Source organism: Hetaerina americana, unplaced genomic scaffold, assembly GCF_022747635.1.
Source record: "Hetaerina americana unplaced genomic scaffold, ioHetAmer1.1.p SCAF_137, whole genome shotgun sequence".
NCBI classification, from domain to species: domain Eukaryota; kingdom Metazoa; phylum Arthropoda; class Insecta; order Odonata; family Calopterygidae; genus Hetaerina; species Hetaerina americana.
The window spans coordinates 501,828-525,337 of record NW_027286481.1 but is presented as its reverse complement, the minus strand read 5'-3'; the positions used below and the strand labels follow the sequence as shown (position 1 = coordinate 525,337).

Here is a 23,510-nt window from a genome sequence, read left to right as displayed (position 1 = left end):
ATTGTGATCTGTACATTATTGTTAAAAATGTTGAAAATAATAAAAAAATATGACTAGCAACATATAAATTAATGAAGAGTGCAAAATGAACATTTTTTATTGAATGAAAATGATTGTGATAATTGCAATTTGAAATTAAACAGCAGGGCTTTTGTCCAGATATCTTGTGCTTATGGCATAACATATTTTCATTTTAATCCAAGAGAAGATCATTTGTATTTACGTATAGTGGTGCTAGGTATCACAGCAAAACCAATTAATAATCTAAACAATTCTAAAATACAGAAAGACTTTATGTTTGCTAATTTCAACATTTAAGGATTAGAAATTTTGAACAGATACTATCTTAAAAAATGAATTGTATTAGGTTATCATTTGATTTATATGAAGTGAAAATTTAAATCTCAGATGATCTCACATGACTGAAGGAGAATTATTCTAAATTGTGGAATCATACAAAATTATAAGTGTTGAACAATTGAAACCAATAATTTAGATAAATAAGAAAAGATGCTAGTCATTCTCTGCATAAATTTGTTTCCAAAATGAACTGAAAAACTACAGGATAGAAAATTTAAGGAAAGAAATAAACCAAACATGTGTAAAAAATAAAAGCTTAACATTCCTCTTTGCAAAGAAACTCATCAAAAGTGCCCACTGAAATTACTTTGACTTAAATTATTTATTTTAACTGTAAATGTCAAAGTCTTGATGATTTGAGAAGTTGGAGATTTTGAAATTCATCTGTTGCAAAGATGTAATTGCCAATGAACTTTTGTATCCCTCCAACTCCCCACTCCTAGGCCTACCACTCTTGTAAGTCAACAGTCGACAGAAGTGTGTGGAATTGACAAAATCAATTATTTAATTTCATAATAGAACAAGATGGATTGGTAAGATATAAGCTCTCTTTGATGCACCAATGTCACTATGATGATCAATATGATGAATAAATTATTAGCAGAATCCTCATAATTTGCCTGTTTTGTAATATAAAATGTCTAGCCTATATATTAGCATGGGTAGATATCAATCATATCTTTGGAAAATTATTATAAAATGTAAGAAGCTTAAATTGTGTTGCAACAAAAATATTAAAAACCGTTTAAAAAATTAAAAACAACTGCTTTCCGACTATGTCATTAATTGTTAGAGAAGATCTCAATGTGAAAATACTAATCAATATGAATAAATAAAACATAAATAAAGGATTTATCAATTTTCCAACGTCCACTTTACACCTATTTGGCACCTGCATTAATTTTTAATCCTTGCGCATCTATGATGCCTAGGTACAATTAAGCTGAAGAATTGCTAAAAAGTCATTGTAGATGTAACTCAAATTCAAATTCTGTTGAAAGCACTGATTAAAAACTACACGCTTGCACATTTTACTTAATAATTCTCGGAGTTTCTTAATGAGGAGGAAATTTCTTCAAAAAAATACAGTTCTACTGACTTTTGAACAAGAAGTGATTACAACAATATACTATTTTCACACGGCATTATATTTCACATAGGTCCATACGTAAATTCATAATCTTTCCCGCTTCTTTACAATTTATGAAGCCTAATTACCTTTTAATGAACTAATTTTTGAAAAGAAGGCCGTCTAAGTACTCTCGTGCATGCTCTTCTAAAAAACATAGAAGTATTCAATTTTTTCTCACGAACATCGTTAATGCAAACAATACTCGCAATGTTTAAGTAAATGCCCGTATTTGCCATTTGGTTATTATCAACTTAGGCATTTGTACACTTGGGATGAAATTTATTTAATATAAACACGTTTATTAAACAATATGACTAAATTCGTAACGGATATTGTTACCACGGACATTATAAAATGAAAACATAACTTGGAGACAACTCACCTTTTCGCGGCAAATATTTCCCTCGTCCTGTTTGTATTCCGTTTGCCTCTCCAACGTAAGATTGTTTTCGTAACATTGCTGCTTAAACATATAGAAATCGGTCAGTATTTTAAAGCACTGATAGCAAATAAACCACGGATGGCTTCTATCCATCACTACCTACGAAAACAAGATTATTACGGTGTTATGCCACACACATCATCTCTCAACGGAACTCTATTTATTGACATAGTAATGCAAAGCTTTTTTATTGACCCAAAACAGGGAAATACCTAAAACTTTGTGGTTAAATTACGATAAAAGCGTCATGGTGAAAACGTAAACATTCAATGGATAGCTTACTTTCAATTCCAATAACTCTTCTATTGCTTCCCGCACCAACTGCTCAGCATCATCGTTTTCACTAAAAATATTTGTCAACCGACCACCACTGCCAAGACATAATCTACACTTTAAACTTTCTTGTCGAGACATCTTCGTATCACTTAAAATTGTCGACATTATTAAGTCGTAAGCAATAGATTCCAAAATGGCCGACTACGTATCGATGAGTCGTTCGTTCTGAATCGATTCCGAAGTGGGAGTTTGAAATTCGATCAGATTTTCTTTTGCCCTAAGTAATCACCAAATTCAAATAAATTTCTACTTTTGAAAATTATTCAAACTCTTACTTAGTTGACTAAAATTTTTTTTTTACTAATAAAACTCCTAAAACTCCTAACTCCTAAAGAAGAGTTAAAAATAGTATTTCGTTCTCTAAAAATGACCTACAAAACCTATACAAACAATATTTTATTGTCTGAAGTACTTTATTTATTATTTATACGTTTACCAACAAGTTTAATCCTATTAAAGTGATGCTTTAATAACACTGCTGAGTTTTCGGATAAAAAAATTCCTAAAAGCGTCATTATTCAGAGTGAAAAAATTATTAATGAAATCATTTATGGCAAATATTACCTTTTAATGTGTAGATGAACTAAGCGAAAATTATTTAATACGGCATATTTAGTTGGAGTTAATAAATTTGAACAAAAATAGTTGAAACAAATACCATGCATGGAATATTAAAAATGCAACGACTGTTAGCCAATCGTCAAAGGATTTGAAATAAATATAAAAAGCGAAGATTGAATTGCACTGTTATTTGTTTTTAATTAGACCATTTAAATTGATGGTTCTTATCCTTAAAACAAAGTATTTTCTATTATCCTTGTGCCGAGTAATATGCAAAATATATGGCGTTTATAATGTGAATTAATTAAATCCGGGCTTGCGTTAACTGAAATCAAATGAGGCAAATCCAATGTGAATTACTAGTCATACCTTTTTAGTAAAAGCTAAAAAATAAATATTTAGATTTTTCTTAAACTGTTTACTTCAGTAAAAACTTGCTATAAATCCATGTTTTTATGGCACCTCTGTATTAATATAATAAGGAATAATAAATTCATATATATGTATTTTCATGAAATAAAAAGTGTATTAACGATTTCATGCATCATAAAAATGCATTAATGATGCATCCCTTCGATTTCTTCCAAACAGTCCTTAAACTCCTCCTTAATTCGCCCATTTCTGTCCGTTATCATTCCTGTATGCTTATTCGACGGCTTTTTTCTCCACACTCATATTACAAAAGGCTCCAATGAACACCTATCATACGTTTCGCAGGACAGGTGACGATAGAACAGACGGCATGCCATAGTCATACTCCTAAAACTGCTCTTACTCTCTCCTCTTTCCCCATGCGCACCTGATAGCAGTTGTGGCGGCAGACAGGAGCGCGCGACGGATGCCTCACTTGTTGGCGTAGTTTTATAACCACCCACCAGAGGTCTCTATGGGGGTGGAGTGAACGCCGGAGCGGGCAGCCTAAGCAGTCTCTTCTACGTACGCGCTAGAGTACAGTTCCATTGCCAGAGTGCCTGCGGCACCACATTGTACCTCCAATACAATAAACTACTGTTGTCGTTAACCGGCCTACGCTTTATTACCACCTGCCGCTAAAGTGGTGACCCCGAACGCGAATTTCTTTTCACGTTTTCTTTTTCTCCTCAAAGTTAGCGCGCACGTGGTCATGGCGTCTCAATGCCACGAGGACACTCCGCCATTAAGCGTCGACCGCATTGCCGTTAGGTTACCGAAGTTTTAGGCCGAGCGACCGGAATTATGGTTTTCACGGGCGGAAATTCAATTCAGGCTTTCCGGCATAACATAAAAATAATATTACATTTTTCGAAGTATTAGAGTATATTTTATTTATTATTTGTACGTTGACCAACAAGTTTAATTCTATTAAGGGGATGCTTTAATAACACTGCCGAGTTTTCGGATAAAAAAATTCCTAAAAGCGTCATTATTCAGAGTAAAAAAATGATTAATGAAATCATTTATGGCAAATATTACCTTTTAAAATGTAGAAGAACTAAGGGCAAATACAGCATATTTATTTGGATTATATTTTAACAAAAAAATTTGAAACAAATACATGGGCATGGAATCTAAAAAATACAACGACTGTTAGCCATCGTCAAAGGATTTGAAATAATTATAAAAAGCAAAAATTAAATGCACTGTTATTTGCTTTTATTTAGACCATTTAAATTGATGGTTCTTATCGTCAGAACAAAGTATTTTCTATTATCCTTGTGCCCAGTAATATGCAATATATATATAAAGTTTGTGATATGAATTAATTAAATCCGGATATTCGTTAACTTATAGAGGCAAATCCAAAGTCACTGTGAATTACTAGTAATTACATACCTTTTTAGTAAAAGCTAAAAAATAAATATTTAGATTTTTCTTAACCTGTTAAATTCAGTAAAAACTTGCTATAAATCCATGTTTTTATGGCAGCTTTGTATTAATATGATAATGAATAATAAATTCATATATATGTATTTTCATGAAATAAAGAGTCAATTAACGATATCATAGAACTGCATCAATGATGAATCCCTTCGATTTCTCCCAAACAGTCCTGAAACTCCTCCTTAATTCGCCCATATTTGTCCGTTTTAATCCATGTATTCTTATTCTGCTGCATTTTTCTCCACACTAATATTACAAAAGGCTCCATTGAATACCCATCATATGTTTCGCAGGACAGGTGACTCATAGAACAGACGGCATGCCATAGTCATCCTCCAAAAACTGCCCATATTGTCTCCTCTTTCCCCATTCGCACCTGATAGCAGTCTCAGACATGGGCAGTATGTGAAATAGCTTTCTTTCTCATCTGTGATATAATGCTTGGATACTATTCCCACCCACTTTCCTATAATCAAAGTTAGGTGTTCGTTATTATACATGTGATACGATCAGATTTTTCCATAAGTTCAAGATAATAGTATAATAGCTCTATGATATAATATTAAGATACTCTACCTCTCAGATTTTCCTATGCCCATTACTAGTTAATAACTAGTACTGCAAAACGTCAAGTGAGACTGATTTCATGAGTATGACAATGTAATATTCACCTAAAAACGTATGTATTTTAGATAAGTATGTATGATCATATCCGAATGAATTTAAATAAATTTACCTCAGGTTAATGAATCCATAAATAATATTAGCATGAAGTCATTCGTCTATATTGGAATATAGGTCATAACATTTTTCGAATATCAGAAACGGGGACGCCAACTATCGAATAATATATTTTGTCGAGTATTCTTAAAGAAACCGAATGAAAAATACGGGACAGTAGAACTAATAATATAATTACTTTACTCTAGGCTTACGACGCCTGTATTATTGGTTAATCTTGAATGTTTGCATCGTAAACAATGCTTATTGTAAATCATTGGACACGGATCTTTGAAATGATAGAACGGAACAGAAATGTTTTCCTTCATTTATCTCTATGTCTATGCAAATGATTTCGTGGATACTACAAAAGCTCATAAATATCTTAAGAAAGGCGGATTCCGATTTTCCATGACTCAATCTCTAATTAAATCTGAGAATTCGCGAGAAAGGTTTTCATATGTGTTATCTGGAATAAGATCCTCTCTTTTAACACCAGCCCATTCCCTTTCCATTAAAAACAACTTAGTAACAAATGAAGTACGAAATGCCAGTGGCCAGCAGACGAGTTACGTATTTTGTGTGTTATTGCTATGTTGAAGACTTAAAATGCTGTGTGAAGTAATGTTTGAAAAACGGCTTTGTACTTCCATAGTTTGTTTTTAGGTCAATTTCTCTGCATACATGAAAACGATCAGCAATTCCGATAAAGCCGAATTTTAATTAGGCAGAGAGCGTTTCAACAGTCGTGAAGTGTTCATTAATGTTTCGGCGAGAAGACTAATTTACAATTCATGCTGGAAAAGAAAATAGAGGATTTAATAGATGTTAAAGTAAGTTCATAAGTCTATTTCGCTAGCTCTTTCAATTATGTGTTTAAGAAATTTCCCAGGCCTGTCGAATGAATGAACGGAACATTCACGACGTAATTATTTTTTTTGTTTTCCACTTTATATCAAAGAATACCTATCATGCTTCATCGCCTAATAAAGATGTATAAAAGGGTTGATTTTTTTCATTTACCCAATTACTAGATTACATTGAAATAGCCCAAAGTATTTGGGATCGGATTAAGAAGATTAATTTCCGTATCAATGCATAACCTCACTTCTCAAATTAGTGTAACAGTTGACAAACGAGATGCGAAATCCCTGCTATAATGTTGTTTACTTAGTTTCATCGGCTGTTTTAATAAATTTTAATGCTAGTTCAATTAATGTTGACGTATTGCATTATTTTTCTAGCGTAAGATTCTACAGCAAATCATTCGGCGCACTCTAAAACCTACATAATGTGCGAGAAACACGAATATGAAGTCTGCAGATTGTGCTTAAATTGTCGCGGTCTGTTGATCACTGCTTTCGGCGACAATATTAAATTCCAAAAAATGCTGGAACATGCGATAGAGGATTTAATACATGCCAAAGTAAGTTCAGTTGTCTGATTTTTGTGTTTCAAAAATTTTTTTGGCGAGATATCTGAACTGAATTGGTATCTAGTTTATATATTCCGTCCACTGTTTAAATGTATATTGAAGTTTAGGCGAGATGAGTTACGTGGATTCTATTGTTAATACATAGTTATAGCATATTCAATTAGGTTGTGGAGGATACAAATCATCCCTGGTTTGTGTGTTATAGCTTACGGAATTCTGGCTGATTAATCATCGATGATCCCAGTGTTTTCTTTGTGTTATATAATCGCATCAAAGAGGGAAGCTATCATTCTAGGAAATACGTAATAACCAATCGAGAAAAGGTCAGTTGTATCTAATAATATGAACTCTATCAATAATGAAGGCAAATTTGGCCAAAAGTTAATAATTCCTGACACATTCCTTGATTAAAATGTGGAAAAAACATTTTATCGTCCCTGCGATCAAACACAGTCATTTAAATGTTATGGAAAATACTACTTTTTGAGGATTGAATGGGGTTAACATTGAAATTGGAATTTAATTTTGTGGATAATTTTTCAGGATATGCGCCTTTTTTTCCAAAGTGTTGAAAATTCAATGTTTCCATCACTTTGCAACTTGAATGTCAAAAAAAAAACCTTTCCACATTGAGCAAAAAAATTGGCTTTTTGAGTGAATGATATAGTCACCCCTTCTTACTCTTTGATGGAGTTTTCATCATATATTTATTCGGTCCAATAATAGGGTCAAGCCGATGACTTTGGGCAAATAAAAATCAATCTGCCTTCCTGTGTACTGCAACAATGTCACCCTAACTCTCTAGACATTCCATATCCTTCGCACTAAATCTTGGCAGTGGTTCCTTTTTTTCTAAAAATGATTTACTTCTGTTTATTATTTAACTAATTACATATTTGGCTGTTGTCATTCTTTGGCAAGATAAATAAAATACAATATATTTATATTTTGGTATCCTTACCAAAACTTACATTTAAATTGTAGTCCACCATGCAATAATATGTAATCTTTTTATGAATGGTTGATGTCAGCAATTTAATTGTCTTTAGGTACAATTGTTACTTTTCTGCGAAATGAATGAGTCCCCCATGATTCTAATTAGAAATATATGAAAGAGTTTTGACATAAGGATTTGTTTTCTTGGTACTCTTATTTTGAAATTGTGAAGTAAGGATGTTGATGAATTATGGCATTTTAATGATTGGCGATACATTTCTGGTGAAACCGAGAAAGAGTATTCTGACGACTTGATTGACAGTGATGTTATTGACAAGTCGGCTGTGTCATACCTGATGACATGATCATTGGCTAAGACGAGGTTGACATTGCCATTAGATGCTCTATTTTTACAGTAGAGGATTTTCATTCATGCATGAATACTGGAAAGTAGCAGTCATTGGTCAGACAATAAAGAGGCAGGTAATATGGTAACTTATTATACATATTCCAGCATTAAAATAATGCACATTCTTGTGGAAAATAAATTTATTATTTAAATCAATTGTACAAATTCATTCAATTCTTCATCCCCTCTTCCTTCCTAGTTCTCTCCCCCTGAAAGTTTAATATGACCAGCAAGCCAATGACATTAGGCAAATGACAATACGTCTGCATTACTATATACTGAACCAATTCCTCCCTTACTTTTTAGACTTTCCACAGCCTCAGACAGCATTTTTTTAATTCTTTTTACTCTATTTTCATTTGTGTTAATTTATTATTTAATTTTTAATGCTTGATTCTACTTAAATCTCAGTATTAATTATCTAACTAAGTTGTATCTGAGTCACCTGGCAATTTTCATTCAAACCTATGTCTCTTAGTGTCAACACAAGTAATAAGTAACAGATAATCCCCATCTTTAACCTGCGGAACTCAATTCCTTTCTCCATGTGGTGATTTCTTGTGTGTAAACTCTAGTCTCCAACCTAAACACCATCTTTTTGCCTTTCATCTCATTCCAATCTTTAATCATCATTGTCTGTTACAACTGCTGCCCTATTTTCCTGCATAAACTCATGGTTTATTATGTCCTCTAAAGGTGGTAAATCCTATCAATTTCTTTCTGCTTATGATTGCTTGGTATGTAGACCAGAATGATGATCAACGGTGTCGAGTCCGTGCAATTTCTTGCTGGAAAGCCTGGGTTTGATGAAAGTAGAGGCAGGGATGTGAGAAGATGCTGGGATATACCTTGGGGAGGAAAATCAGTCCCTCTCTCCCACCTTCTCCCCAATACCAAATTTTGAAATAGAACTTCTTTGAATGGATCGTATTTCATTTCGTCTTCTCTTAGATTTCAGCCATAACATTTTAAGAATCCAATCCACCTGCAAAGGGCAGGGCAGACCTGCCTGTCTCCGCCACACGTCTGACTCTGAAATCATTAGTTCAAGCTCCTCAGACCAGCTGAGTTCCATTACGGAAGAGTCTGTGTGGGCCAAGTGGCTAAAACCCAGTGTGGAAGAAGACAGCAGCTGCTCCTGACCCAACTTGAACACGTTGCTGCCAGAGATCAGTTTGTCCTGGGGTGCCCTCTCATTATTCCCATTGCACCTTGGCTCCTCCATATGAATGACTTCCAACCTGACCGCTGCCTCAGCAGATGATGCTGTTTCACTGCCGGGGATCCTGCCGGCACTACTGGTATGGAGTTGATGAGACAATTCCCACCACCTGCGCACTGTCCTCACTGACCGCTAGCAACTTCCCATTTCCCTTCTTTTTCTCCTTCTCTTCCTCTGACTTGCCTTGTGTGTCATCAGAGATCTCCTTGGAGATCACTGCCTCTCCGACTGACTCCTTGATGGAGAGGCGCAGGTGGGTGCACAGGGAGGACAGCACATGCCTCAGCTTGTAGTGATGCATCTCAGCGGTGCTGGCCATTCCATCCCATGGCCCACCCTTGGATGGGCCCTGGCTGCTTGGGAGCGGTGACCCTGGGGTCTTTTTCAGTATCTCTAGCAAGATCTCCATGCTATAGCAGTTGAGGCTCATTCTGTTCATCTGTAACTGGCGGTGGAAGGCAATTGGTTGGAAAAGTCATCACTGAACTCACAGAAGGGCAAACAGCTCCTGTTCTCTGAGCGCATGGGTGCTTTGGACAGCAGGGCCACTGGATCCTCCTCAGAGAGGTGAAAGCAGCCCATGTCCCTATCCTGGCCTTCCTCCATCTCTCCCACTTGACCCCTGTCAGCCACCTTCCTTGGCTGGGGCACTTCCTCCTGGGCAGGCACCTTGGGGAGAACTGGCACCCTGGTACCCCTCCAGGCCTTTAGCTTGGCCAGGCAGGCACCAGGTGCAGCAGAGGCCCTTTCCGCATCAAGCAACTCAGTATGTGGACACAGACGGTGCTTATGGAAGTTAGTTGTGATACGACCCACCTGACATGGTTACCAGGTGGCAGTGTCCGGTGAAATGGGTCCAGGTGTAGACCATCCCATCACCAACCAGCTTATCCCTCTTGGGTTGAGTCTTCTTGGCAAGGAGGACGGTGTTGGAGGCCCATCTTGGGGTGGCTTCTGTCGGGGATAAAGGTAAGATCCCTTTGTGGAATATGCTGCTGCTGGGGTTGGAGGATGTGGGCAAGGTAGAGGAGGAAGAGTTGGCTAGGGAAGTCAGTTCTGGGAGGAGGTTGAGGGGGTAGGTGGAGTGCAGGGAAAGTTGGATGGCCTCAGCCTGTATTTACAATGAGAGGCTGAAGGCAGGAATGACCTCTTGCTTCCTTACAAGCCAAGAAATAGAGCCATTCTTCTTCACCAGGGTATGGACCTTTGGAGTGATGGGTGTCAGTTTGATGCTTAGTTTGCCATCATCTTAATCATCTTTGTCTTCCTTGCCTCTCCTCACCTTTGTCTCCTCCTCTTCTTCATCGTCCTCATGTCAGAAAATGAGGAGTTTGGTGATAATTGAGGTGAAAACCTTAGAAACATGAAGTTGGGTGGTTAACCAGCACTTCCAAGCACAATTACCATGGTGGAAATACCATGAGGATCACTGCTGGGACTGGAGGATGGCATCATAGAGCCAGTCATAGGAGATGACATGTCCAACTGCCCAGAATAGGATGCAAATAGCTTACTGTTCTCATTAGCCTTCCACTTCAACACTTCATTCTCCAGAACAAGCTACTCATTCTGATGGCATTCCCTTTCCAAATCCTCAGACAAAAACTTCACTCTCTCTTCTAGTTTCCTTTCTGTGGCCAACTTCCTCTGGAGTTGAGCCTCTAGGTCCTCAACTCGGGCTTGCAAAGCTGTATTGTGTGCAAGGGCACTGTTCAAAGTCTGCAATTTCTGTCAATATTCTACCATTTTCTTGCTGTGGTCATACAATTTCACCCTTCATTTCTAATAAATGATTGAGGATGCAATCTAAAAACAGGAAAAAGGAAAAGGAAGGACATTTCCCACTTTCAAAGAAATAAATTTATCGAAGAAAAAAAAGGTACTGAGATAAGAATATTTAAAATAATCCATAATGAAATCAAACTCAAATGACACATTTTTCTTACTGATCATTTAGGTTGTAAGAGTTCCTCTCTAAAAACAAGCTTGATGACACATCTGCTACAACTTTGGAAGTAAGTTGAAAACACTTGCTATGGAAGCAAACAGTACAGTTTAATACAATTATCCTCACATATGAATTTAACATGACTTCTCCTAGGATATATAAATAATAATAGACTTATTATCCATCAAATATTTATTCAATTAATAACCATATATTTGTTTGCTGTTGGGTAAAATAATTACACAGTAAAGACATTATTTCACGAAATCAAAGAGAACTTTTCATTAAAAATGACAGGTAAATTAAAATTAATGAATACATTTTTAATATCAATTTAATGATTTCAAGAGTAGTTAGGCAAAGTTATTCAAACAGACATGAGCCCAGGTATCAGTCAATTATCTGCATTCTAATGTCTTCCATAAGTTTTCTCCCAAGGCAGTATATGTCCCAGAAGGAATTGAATGTTCAATGGTGGCCATATACTCATGAATAGGTATTTACTTAATATCTATTTACAATTATATGTGCCTTCCAAAGTTGCAATAATTCATTCTGCAGATAGAAGTTGATCAGAAGTTAAGATTGAGATAATTAATAACTAACATTAACAGCTGGCTATTTGAAAAATCAAGGAGTCAGCTCTGTTATTTTAAGTTTAAATTTAGGGTCTAAGGATGAGAGGGATATTAAAATGGAGATATTATAGTATTTATTGTGGGTCGTGAAAGTCCAATGGGTAGAATATTGGACTGCTGACCAGAGGGTCCCAGGTTCGATTTCCAGGCAAGGCACTCTGGGCACCCGCAGCTCCACTTAAGCTAAAATGATTGTTTGGGTACCAGGTCTCCCTTGGAAACCATAACTTGCAAAGGGGAAGCAACTGGCCTCCCTACCCTGATGTGTGAATCTTCACATGCTGTATAGGGCTTAGTACTGTGTGATCTCTAAACCTCGTCACATACTAAACCAACCTTAGGGTTGATTACTGTGTTTATGGTTTTTTATAGCATTCATCAAAGGAATTGAAGTGTTCTGAAGCTTTTTTAAGGATTGGAAGTATCCCAATGAGAAAAATTCTAGAGTGAGTCAAGATGTAATTATTGATTCTAATATTAAGGGTTGTGGTATATTGTACAATATAGAAGGCAGGGCATTGCTGGCACTTCAAGCAGTGAACCTCATGACATAACAGGCCTTTAATAATTTTAGTGACTGGATAATTTAGCTTTGATTTCATGTCGCTCAGAAATATAATCATTGAAAAATTTTTGAAATGTGGGTTTTTAGAAGGTAAAGTGGACAGAAAGGAAAACAAACAAGTATTTGCAATTGGTAGATGGAGAAGAAAACGCTGCAAAACATCTTAAGAAGGAAAAAATGATGACGTCAGAGTTCTTGTCAATCCAATGGTTTAGCCCAAAGCAACAACAAAATGTCATGGTTTGCAGACTAATATCTAACAAAGAAACTGCCTTTTTACCAAAAAGAACCCTAAAAAAGTGAATAAAATGCTAGCCAAAGATATTAAAATCGCATTTATAAATTCCCAACTGAAACTAGTAATTTGCATTTTGATTTTACATATACTTCGTACATCTCAACTGATGGTTTATAATAATTAAAAAGGCGACACTGAGGGAGGTCAAAAGGCTGTTCCTGATTAAAAGTATACCCATAACAGTGGTGAGACCATCTTATCTTGTTTCAGCAACTAATTCTTTTCCCAGGCATCCTTCATCCCAAGGAATCTTAATAACATACTCATCCTTAATTTCTAATTCTTAATATACAGACAAGTAGAATTCTCCATTTTTTGAATGATCTTGCAAGATCAAAGAAAAGCATTACTGTGGCAAAGATAGTTTTATAATTCCATTGTTATAATGACTGATAGAATTCTTTACATTCTCCTAACCACTACTGCAAACAGAGGTGTATAAACTTTAGTCATTAATGGTCACAATAACTCAAGTGAGGTGATAGGATAAAAAAATAGAAAGTGAAAATTCATATTAAGAGGGAAAATAATTAAAATTCAAATAGCGGTTCAACTGAACAATACTGATTTCAAAGCACAGATTGCTATCTATGCAAGCAACATGAATATAAACACTCACCAAATTCTCTGCTTTATCATTGCTGGACCTGTCACCTTGCATTGATTTGATTGGCAATTCTACATCCTTTTCTGGAGCAGCAGAGCAACTGCTACAAGTGTCAACCTCCTCATTGACAAGGATCATATCATTCCAGACATTCACAGCCTTATTCTCTTCAGCATCACTGGCAGTTGCATTTTCAGCAATCTTTTTTAAACCTTACCAGTAAACTAAGTCAATATAAAAATGGCAGACAAAAATGGTAATTTAAAAATGGATGATGATAAAAATTTCAAAAAAAGAATATCACACGGACAAACCTTTAGAGATAATTGAAAAATGAGCAGCAGTAGAAAACCTAATTAATATCAGAGACTTAAATAATTAACTTTGGGAAATAATATTTGTTAAGACTGCAATACATAATTGTTGTATTCTTTCAACTAAATCTTCACTTTGTTGTCATTAATATTGACCATGCCATATCTTCATGTGGCTACTGTATAACTGTCATTTATCTCAAATGCTGTTATTTGATGCATATGATTAATAAATACCGTGGCACTACTCAACATCCATATTTTGCATGAAGCAAAATAAACCATGTCCCCTCCTGGCCCTTCCAATCCTTTGTTGCATTGGCTTAGGATATAACTCTGCTCCTTACAAACCACCAACAGGAAAGGTTGATTTTGTAGTCAATGAGAGTTAACAAATATTAAGCCATACCCTGAATTATGTGAAATTCACCTATTGCAAGGTATTAAAAATGGAAGAGAGTCAAATTTTCTTCTCATTCCAAAAATAGTTTTCAAGGGGGACATCTGGTACCTTTTAAGGATAAGACAGGGCAGGTGAATGGCAGACGTTGTCCAGAGGTATACATGAGTGGACATGATCTGAAGGCACTCTTCCTCTCTGACCCTTATTGACCAACCGACTAACTCAGACCTTGTCCCACCTATATATCCACCTGACTCCCTAATCTGAGGCAACGTGAGCATAGGGAGGCAGGATAGTCCAAGAAGGATAATCACCTGGATTATATACCAGGGAATGTACCTCCAGGTCACATTCTGTGACCATTCTTTTATTAAGCTCATAAGTGGATAAAACATATCATGACACATAAGTATAACAACCTTTTCCCCTAGTCAGGGATGCAATTACAGCTTGATTATTGTGATAAATTATTACATTTGTATCGGGGTCCGCAATGCTGATTTTATTATGGGCTGCAAATAAGGCCAATAATGTCTCTGTCTCCATAATTGGTCTCTAATGCTCTATGGCCCATATTTCGGTAGTTTAAAACATCGGGATCATCCATGCCACCTGGAATGGGGTGGCGTCACTGAACACATCTAAAATGTACTTATAATTGGAATACACTCTGGATCCCTGCCATTAATTGTCATCCCATAGGCACTCCAGCCACATGATGTCACCCCTTACCGTGTCCTGGACTAAGAATAGGGTGGAGTTTCAAATTGTAGGTTATCCAGGCAATATATGCCGCTGCCTAGGATATATCCTTTTGTTGGATTCCCTGGACCACATCAATAATGTATCTGATCCACTTTAACACGTACTTTGTCAAGCTGGGCAACATTAATGTAGTGTCTATATGAACCTCCTGATATTTTATTCTCACTGATGGCTTTAACAAGCTCTTTTCAAGATCAAGCAATATTCCTAGGTCCACTTTATGAACTGAAGTATTTGTTTCACCAATGTTGTTTGGTCACTACGCAACAGGATTAGCCAATCATCCAGATATGCTATCATGACTACCTGGAGTTTCTCCTACAGTTCACTTCTAATTGCCTGCACCTTCCATTGCATAATGGCGGGTGCAAATGTAAGACCCATTGGGAGTCTCATCCAAATGTAACGGATTCCTTGGTGATAAACCCCCTAAAAATGGCGGTGCTGTTGGGTATCTGCCAAAAGGCATCTTTTATATCCAATTTAATCAATTGGATATTGATGGGAATTGCCTCTAGATTCTGTGTGGCTGAGTGGAGGGTGAACTTTGGAGTTTGGATATACATGATGGATGGAAAGGGGAAAAGTCCCAATTTGACTCAGTGATATCATCCTTTTCAACAAAATCGAACTATGCAGAGGCTGACAAAAAAATTCGCAATTCACTGGTTTTTTCTTTATTTAGTTATAATATTTTCTGCACGTCTTTTTGATTCTTTATTATGTTTTAATATCGTACTGTAAATGAAAAATGTTTTAAAAAAACATTTGTTTTGTGTCTACAAATCAAAATATAATTGCTAAAAAAATATTCTTCAAATTCATGATGCTGTCGTAATTACATTAATTTTTCAGATGATGTAAATATATTACATCATTATTAAATACAATATTATATTTTGAAATAAAAACACTGCATATGGGTATCTTAACAAATAACATCATAATGGTTTTTTTTCTAAGGTGATACATTTTCTCAAATTACCCTTCGCATTTCTCACTAGTACCCCTGAGATCCCCACCGCACTAAGACAGTTAATTATTGTTATCATGATATACATAATTATGCTGAGATTTGTCACTTTATCAATAATTTTTTAATTAGAGAAATTACATAAAAAAGGATAATAATGTCACTTTGTTACAAGCATTAAAGGTATCTTGTATATGTCTTAGCTTATCTTGATAACTTATTGACAAGATCAATGGTGAGGCAGTGCAATGTAATGACCTTCTTAAATTAAATTATTTCAAAAAATCAATTTTCCTTACTTTTGATTTAATTTCATTGAATGACTTGTATATACTTTGATTGGCTAAAATAAAAAATATCAACTTTAGGCAAAATTTAATCAAGTTACTAAAGCAAATTGTCTATTTTGCCATACTAAAATAGCCCATGAGGACCTTAGGGTAAAATTAAAAGTCACTAAACTAACTCACATCTTAGGATCATAGATTTTTGTGGCATTCAGATGAAAGACTTCTCATTCTCAGGATATCACCATGCAGGTTATTTCTATGACAACAGTTTAGCCTGTGTTTCAATGAGCAACTTCAGGTTTAAGTAAACCAGATCAGGTAACTTTGCCATGAAGATGTTCATTGAAACACAGGCAAAACTGTTGTCAGAAAAAAAAACCTGTAGGAGGACATCCTGAGATGGAGAGTCTTCATCCAATCTTAATGTTTCATCAAATCCATTGTGTAGACTTTATAAATACATAATGAAATTATGCATGTTAATTTTTTAAAAAGCTTAATATTTCTCACAAATGCTTTGGTGAAAGGTGAAAACCAGATATTGAAATGGGGAATGGTTGTGTTGGGTTATTTCAGGTATCATTCTTAACTGATAAAATCTAAAATAAAAATATTCAATCAAAACAAAAGAAAAGGCTTAAAATACAGCAAGATTAATAAAAGATCTAGTCTGAGTCGCTAAATAAATAATATAATATACATTTATAAATAATTCTAAAAGCAATGATAATATTAACATTTTATTTGCAAATTATCAAACTATTTTAAATGGCCTTTCTGTTATTTTAAAAACAATTTTAAAAAATTAACCCAGTTTTCCAAAAAACCTTAGTAGTACTGCAAGAGTTAATCTCCAATGGTTATATTACACCAGACAGTAGAAAAAGTGAAGTGTCAGCACAGTCCTTAGCTCTCCTTACCTTGTTCCTGCAACATCTTTCCTCCCAGTCTTACTTCCACCTGAGGATTATCAGCATCACAATCTTCCTTAATATCAACTTCTTCTTCAGGGGGTATATTTATTTCTGCATATTCCGAAGGATCCTGCAAGATTAAAGAAAAAATGTTACAGATCTTCAGGAAATCATGAAAAATATATTTGTTAAACATGGTTTTTTTGAAGATAAAAAAATTGTTAACTTGTACGCAACATAATAAATATTTTAGCTGATAGCTCATGAAAAAAATCCCCTAAGTAATTATTTGCTCGATTCTATCCTTTTGTTGATAATCCCAAGAAGACCACTATAGATGTACAGTATTTCACACTTATTGTTCCGTAGCATTCACATGTGAATGTGAACTATACCTTATTTGGAAAGGAACTAAAATTTATCAAAAAACTTTTTCTGGCCAGTTTCCATCCTCACACCCACTATTAATCAGTCCATTTACTTTTTCTCTCATAGTTTCCAAAACCTTTAGGTAATTCTGCAAACATTGTCTATCCATTCCATCTTATTTAAATTAATCCGCTTTAAAGCCACTTCTATGCCAACATCGGATATGCCTGGACCTAAGCTATCTTCCTCACTGTAAGCTTACTTTTTCATGCATAACCTTGGATAACTTAGGTCTTATCCATTCAGTTCTTTTTATATTCTTTCCAAATGTCTTTATCTAAGTCAAGTTTTTTTACTGTGCTACCATGTTGGCCTAAGTTCTGTAACAAATGGTTTGTCACATAATTCCTTTCAATTCTCTTGGATCTTTTCTATGTCAGCCATAATCATGCTGAATTTATCTCTGATTGTTTGAATAGATCTTTCATTCTTACTTTCTGATAATGATTTAACTTGCTGAATAGTACTTAAATATTTCTCATCTTCTGTAAACTTACCATATACTTGCATAATCCTGAGAACCCTTATTTTATAAGCTACCAAAAATTCAGAAAACCAATAATCTCTGAAAATAATGTGAAGAGTCAATACCAGCCATACTCTTATAAATGGGCAAAGGATAGATGAGAGAAATTAGAGAGGATATAAGCAGTAAATCTCTAAAAATATACAAATAACTGAATATAACCAATAAGAAATAAAATAAAAAACTAAAAATAATTGAAATAATTCGATACCATAAATGGGTAGAACAATTAAATGGCAGACTGAAAATTAAGCACGTACTTTCTAGCAATCACATTCAATCAGGGCTTAAAAGAGGTTCCCTCTGCACCAGTGGCTAATCAGTCATACGTAATATAATTATAAAGGCAAAATAATTACAAACTCTATAGCATGAATGTATTAATCAGCATTGATCGTTGCTTGTCGCATGTACTCACTAAAGACATATAATGAAATGAAAATTAAAATTATAAAAAATGAAAAATTATTATCTCCTCTTTAGCTTGGATGTACTGTATTGCAGTGATCCTTGCTTGTCTCAAGCACTCACATTAGATCAGGGCTTACGAGAGATTTTCTCTGCACCAGTGGCCCATAAGTCACAAGTAATATAATAATAATAAAAACAAAATAATTACAAATTCTCTGTCTTGGATATATTAAGCACCATCGATCCTTGTTAGTCTCAAGCAATCATGCTCTATTAAGGCTTACGAGAGGTTTCCCTCTGCACCAGTGGCCCACGAATCACTCACTTGCTTGAGTATTCGAAGATGCCTTAACCCTTGCAAAACTAACTCAATCACCCATAGGTCTACAGTTGAATCTTTTCTGATGTTACATACTGTGACTTGACCTTTGTGAAAGGATAGGAGAAGTGCCGGGAAGCTCATGCAGGGTAACACCATTACCATTAAGGTTAGAAAAATATTGCAAGACCTCAATTTTTGAAGGGTCATTATAAAATGCAGTGAATGCATATGCCTATAGCCCCTGCACATGCCAATCTATTTGTAGGTAAAATTGAACATAAGTTCTCTCATCAAAGAAACACTCAAACCCCACTGTCATGTCTTTTTCTTCTTCTTTTCCAGTATCTTTCAATTCATCTATATCTGACTCTAGTATAACTTTCCCCGCTATCAACATTCACATTTTAAAAAATAATTTTAACTCAGTCTGAACGAAACTTACCAACTATCAACAATGAATTGATTTCAACAGTGGCCTCCCATCATTAACAAAATCTTTCATCCCCTTCTCATTCTGTCTGTGGCTTCTGTTTCTACAAGAACGCTTCTCCCCTGATAAAAATACACGGACCAGCTACTTCACTGTCACAGAAAAAGTGGATACCCTTAAATACTGCTGAATAGTAAAATTCTCAAACCTTTAACGCAATACACTTCTCTCTTTGAACCAAACTGCCTGAAAAGCCCTCACTGTATCATCACTTCTTTGTCCAAATACCAAATAATTTAACAATCTTTGAACTTAGCCTTTACTGTAACTTCTTCCCTGCTCAGTATGTCAGTCAATTAAACAAAACCCTTTCCCTCTTCAACATAAATAATACTCTTTTACCAAAACCATCATGATCCTTATTTATCCCATCCTTAATCAACCTGCTTCCCACTACCAATTTTTGAAGACCACTTCTCTGTTAAGGTGATTAAAAACCTTAAAAAACTGTCAAGCAACAGACAGATAGAGTGCTCCTGTCATTAAAGGCCTTTCAGCCTAACCAATGCATCGAATACCTGGCTACAAATAACAAATTCGTGTTTCAGGGAAAGAACAAATAATATGATTACTATGTAGAGATGCTAAAAATAATAAAGAGAGGAACAACTCAGTCATCCCAGCAAACACCCAGCATCACCACAATTCTGACTTACCTGACCAGTCATTACTTTGCACAAGCTGCCTATTTCCTGTTCTGAAAATTAAATCCTGCCATAACTTTCACACTAACCTAATACATATAATGCTACATAATAGCCATTATCTATCCTAACACATCTATTTGCTATAGAATCCTGGGCATATCTTATCTCTTCTTAAAAAACTGACAAAAATCACTACATTTACCTATTTGAATACACCACCTTTATCATGAGCAGTAAATCAATGCTTTTGTCATTTTCATTTGAATAGAGTTGCACTTGCAGACCATTGCAATCATCTTATACAACAAAAAGCAGTAGTCTTGTTTATATACACTAATACCATTAAGTAAATAGCATGATATTTACAGCAAATTTACAGTAGAACCAGATTGCTGGTTGGCGCACAATAACTGATATCCTGCTGTTTCCGCAACTTGAAGAGCACTGTAACTGGTTTTGAAGCATAGCTTAGAGTCCCTCCTACTTACCAACAGTGACTTAAATCCACTCTATTCAATAGGAATGGCATGGGAAATGTGATTGCATTACTTTTGGAATAAACCCTGTATATATATATGGGAGAGCATTTAAAGAATTCTGACTCATTCTGCTTCTTATTGACCGAGGGTATTATGGTTATAAGTTTGACCCTATACACAAAATCTGGCAGACAAAATTTATCTTACGTGATCTTTGCCTAATCAGTCTGAGAAAATTGAAATGTTCATTACATTTGTCGATGATAACACCACTTTGAATCGGAAAAGAAAATTTGATCTAAAGTGTAGATTGATAATTATGCTCCTGAAATGAATAGATGCACTCACCAAATGGCTTGAATCTTCATTGTCCAACCAATGACTGTCACCTTCCTGCATTGATGAGCCAGTATCAATTTTCAGAGGAACAGAGCATCCACTGGTAGTGTCAATTTCTTCTTTGACAATGATCATGTCATCTTGGACATCCACCTCACTACCGTCAACAGCATTACTGGCGATAGTCTCATCTTCAATCTCTTTCTTGATCTCACCAGGAAACTAATTCAAAGCACATTATTAAACATCATTATTCAATAATGGTATTTTATTAACATTTCAAAATAAGTGATTCCGAGCAAAAAATCTTTTTGGTCAAACTTTGTTATGTAAGTCTTGCTCGAAAATAATTTTGGAATCCATTATTTCATTAAACAGATAATGATTATGACTTTAGGTGCTTAAATTGCATGCAACTACCTTCATTCAATGGAATAAACATTATCATATGATGGTTCACCATTTCAGTGTAGGTGTTTGAAAGGCCAGACCCATTGATACCTATTGCACTTCTTTTCCATGCTTAAGAAAAAAAACTTAAACTTTCAAGACACTACAATATTAATTTGCAAAATAGAATTGGTTATGATTGCAATGGATAACAGCTCAATTCACTCACCTCAATATTCACTTCATTGCAATCATTCATGGCCATAAAATGCATTCCATGGACTGGTGAATATGGGTTCTTCATCTCAACTGATGCTGTTCCCACGGAATGTACAGCAGATTCCACGGTACTACTTGAAGCCCACACTTTGTCTGATGTACCATCAACCATATGCTCTCTAGGATTATTATTGTCTTGGGTCAGGACATCACTCACCTCCTTATAAACAATAAAAACAGTAATCAAATTCAGTCGGTTTGGTAGGTGATGGTAGCATTCACCCAATACTAAGTCCTTCATGGCATTATGTTAAATTCACCTATTACCGTGGACCCCATTAAGAAGTATAAGGGAATCGAACCATATCCCACTGTTCGGTAGTGTAAAAATGTCAAATAAGAATGGTTTTTGAATCATTTGAATTATTTTATACATAGATATGACAGGGCGTAATGAAAGGATGTTCAAAAAAATGATCGCATTTCCTTTGACATGGAGCGCAGTTATGATCAGTGCGGGAACATGGTCATTGAAGATGCAAGATGATTGAAATAAAAGATAGGATGATTTGCATATGTCGATTTGGGAGTGGTGAAATGAACAGTAATTTCAACATATTTACTTTACCAAGCCTACGTGCTCAAATAGTGCACATTTTTGCCACAAATGATAATACCTGTGATTGATAACAAAGTTATCAATCACAGGCATTATGAGATACGGGAATGAATTGTACAGCATATAAATCAACACAGATGCAACGAAATATATTCTTTTGGGGCAAGATATGATTTTGTTACATCGTTCAAATTAATGGATGCAACTGACCTCTTGTCGATTAGTTAACCAGCCGTCCGTCACAGGATTGAACCCCTTTTGGATACGATTGTAGTAAACAAACAGACACTCTTCACATCGATGCTTAAATAGCCGGAATTCCGTAACCTTCTCGATGCAGTTCGAACAAATCAACCAGGGATAATTTGCATCCTCCACAACCTGATAAAATACATCAAAACATTATTTTGACATTATAATGCTGAAATCTACTCTTGTCTACTAATCACTATAGTTTTCCCCAATACCTTACGTATTCCATGAACTAATTGCTTTTAAGTACAACGAAGATCTTCAAAAAATATTTTAGAAAGGACATCGCACATACAATGCACTTACTTTTACATTTATCAAATCCTCTATAGTGTTTTCAAACATAAATTCCGATTTATTATTCTTATCGAAAATGTTTATCAGAACCCCACCACTGTTTAAACACAATCTGCATACCACAAAATCAATTTTATCACACATTATGAACGTTTTAGATTACGTCGGATGATTGACCGGAGAATATAACGTTAAATATATAAACATCTGTCAAAAATTACGTGAAATAGTTCGATTATTCACACAATACAACATCAGAAATGCCTCGAGAACTTGCGATTGGCATTTCATTCTTCTTATTTTTTCTCCAACACAGCAGTTCATGTGCAAGAGCAAAAGGGTCGATAAAAATGACCGACTCTTTGGAGGAAGAGGATCACAATTCCGTATATTACACAAGTAGACGAATCCCACTCGGTGATTCACGTCTAATCTAGTAACAAAGTAAATGTAAGGCGGAATAAGTGTGTACGTAAATAGATTTGAGCAGAATGGAGTGTCACAGGTGTCGGACACGGATTAACTGAAGTACCTAACGGTAAATATATGATAACATCGTTCCCAATTTACTTGAATTACTGTTCAAAATTGATAAAAAACCTTAGTAAACAAAAAAAACTTCCCAGCTGGGCACTTGCGTTTGGTTCTTCATCTGTTCATTTTATTTCTGCGGTATTTCTTGTAAATCAAAGCAATGATACGAGTAGAGTCGATCTGAATCTGGGTCAGAACATATGAACATATTTCGGAATTATTAGACGTATCACGAAACATTGACAGTTAAAATTACATAAAGATTATTTTGAGATCTTCATTATCTGATTAACCATGACAAACAACGTTCAATGTTAACTTGACATTGATTCAAATCGTCAGAAAAAGATTCAGTTCGTCAAAGTCCCGTTCCTACGGGTCGAAGATTTATTTTGATGTGTATTCAGGTAGGAACAGAATGAAGAGAC

General features: G+C 35.2%; 1 protein-coding gene across 1 annotated transcript in view; it reads left to right on the top strand.

Moving 5' to 3' along the window:
- Positions 1 to 23,510, top strand: part of LOC139686264 (uncharacterized) — a 275,732-nt gene that overhangs the window by 37,248 nt on the left and 214,974 nt on the right. The gene's annotated exons all lie outside the window — the stretch shown is intronic.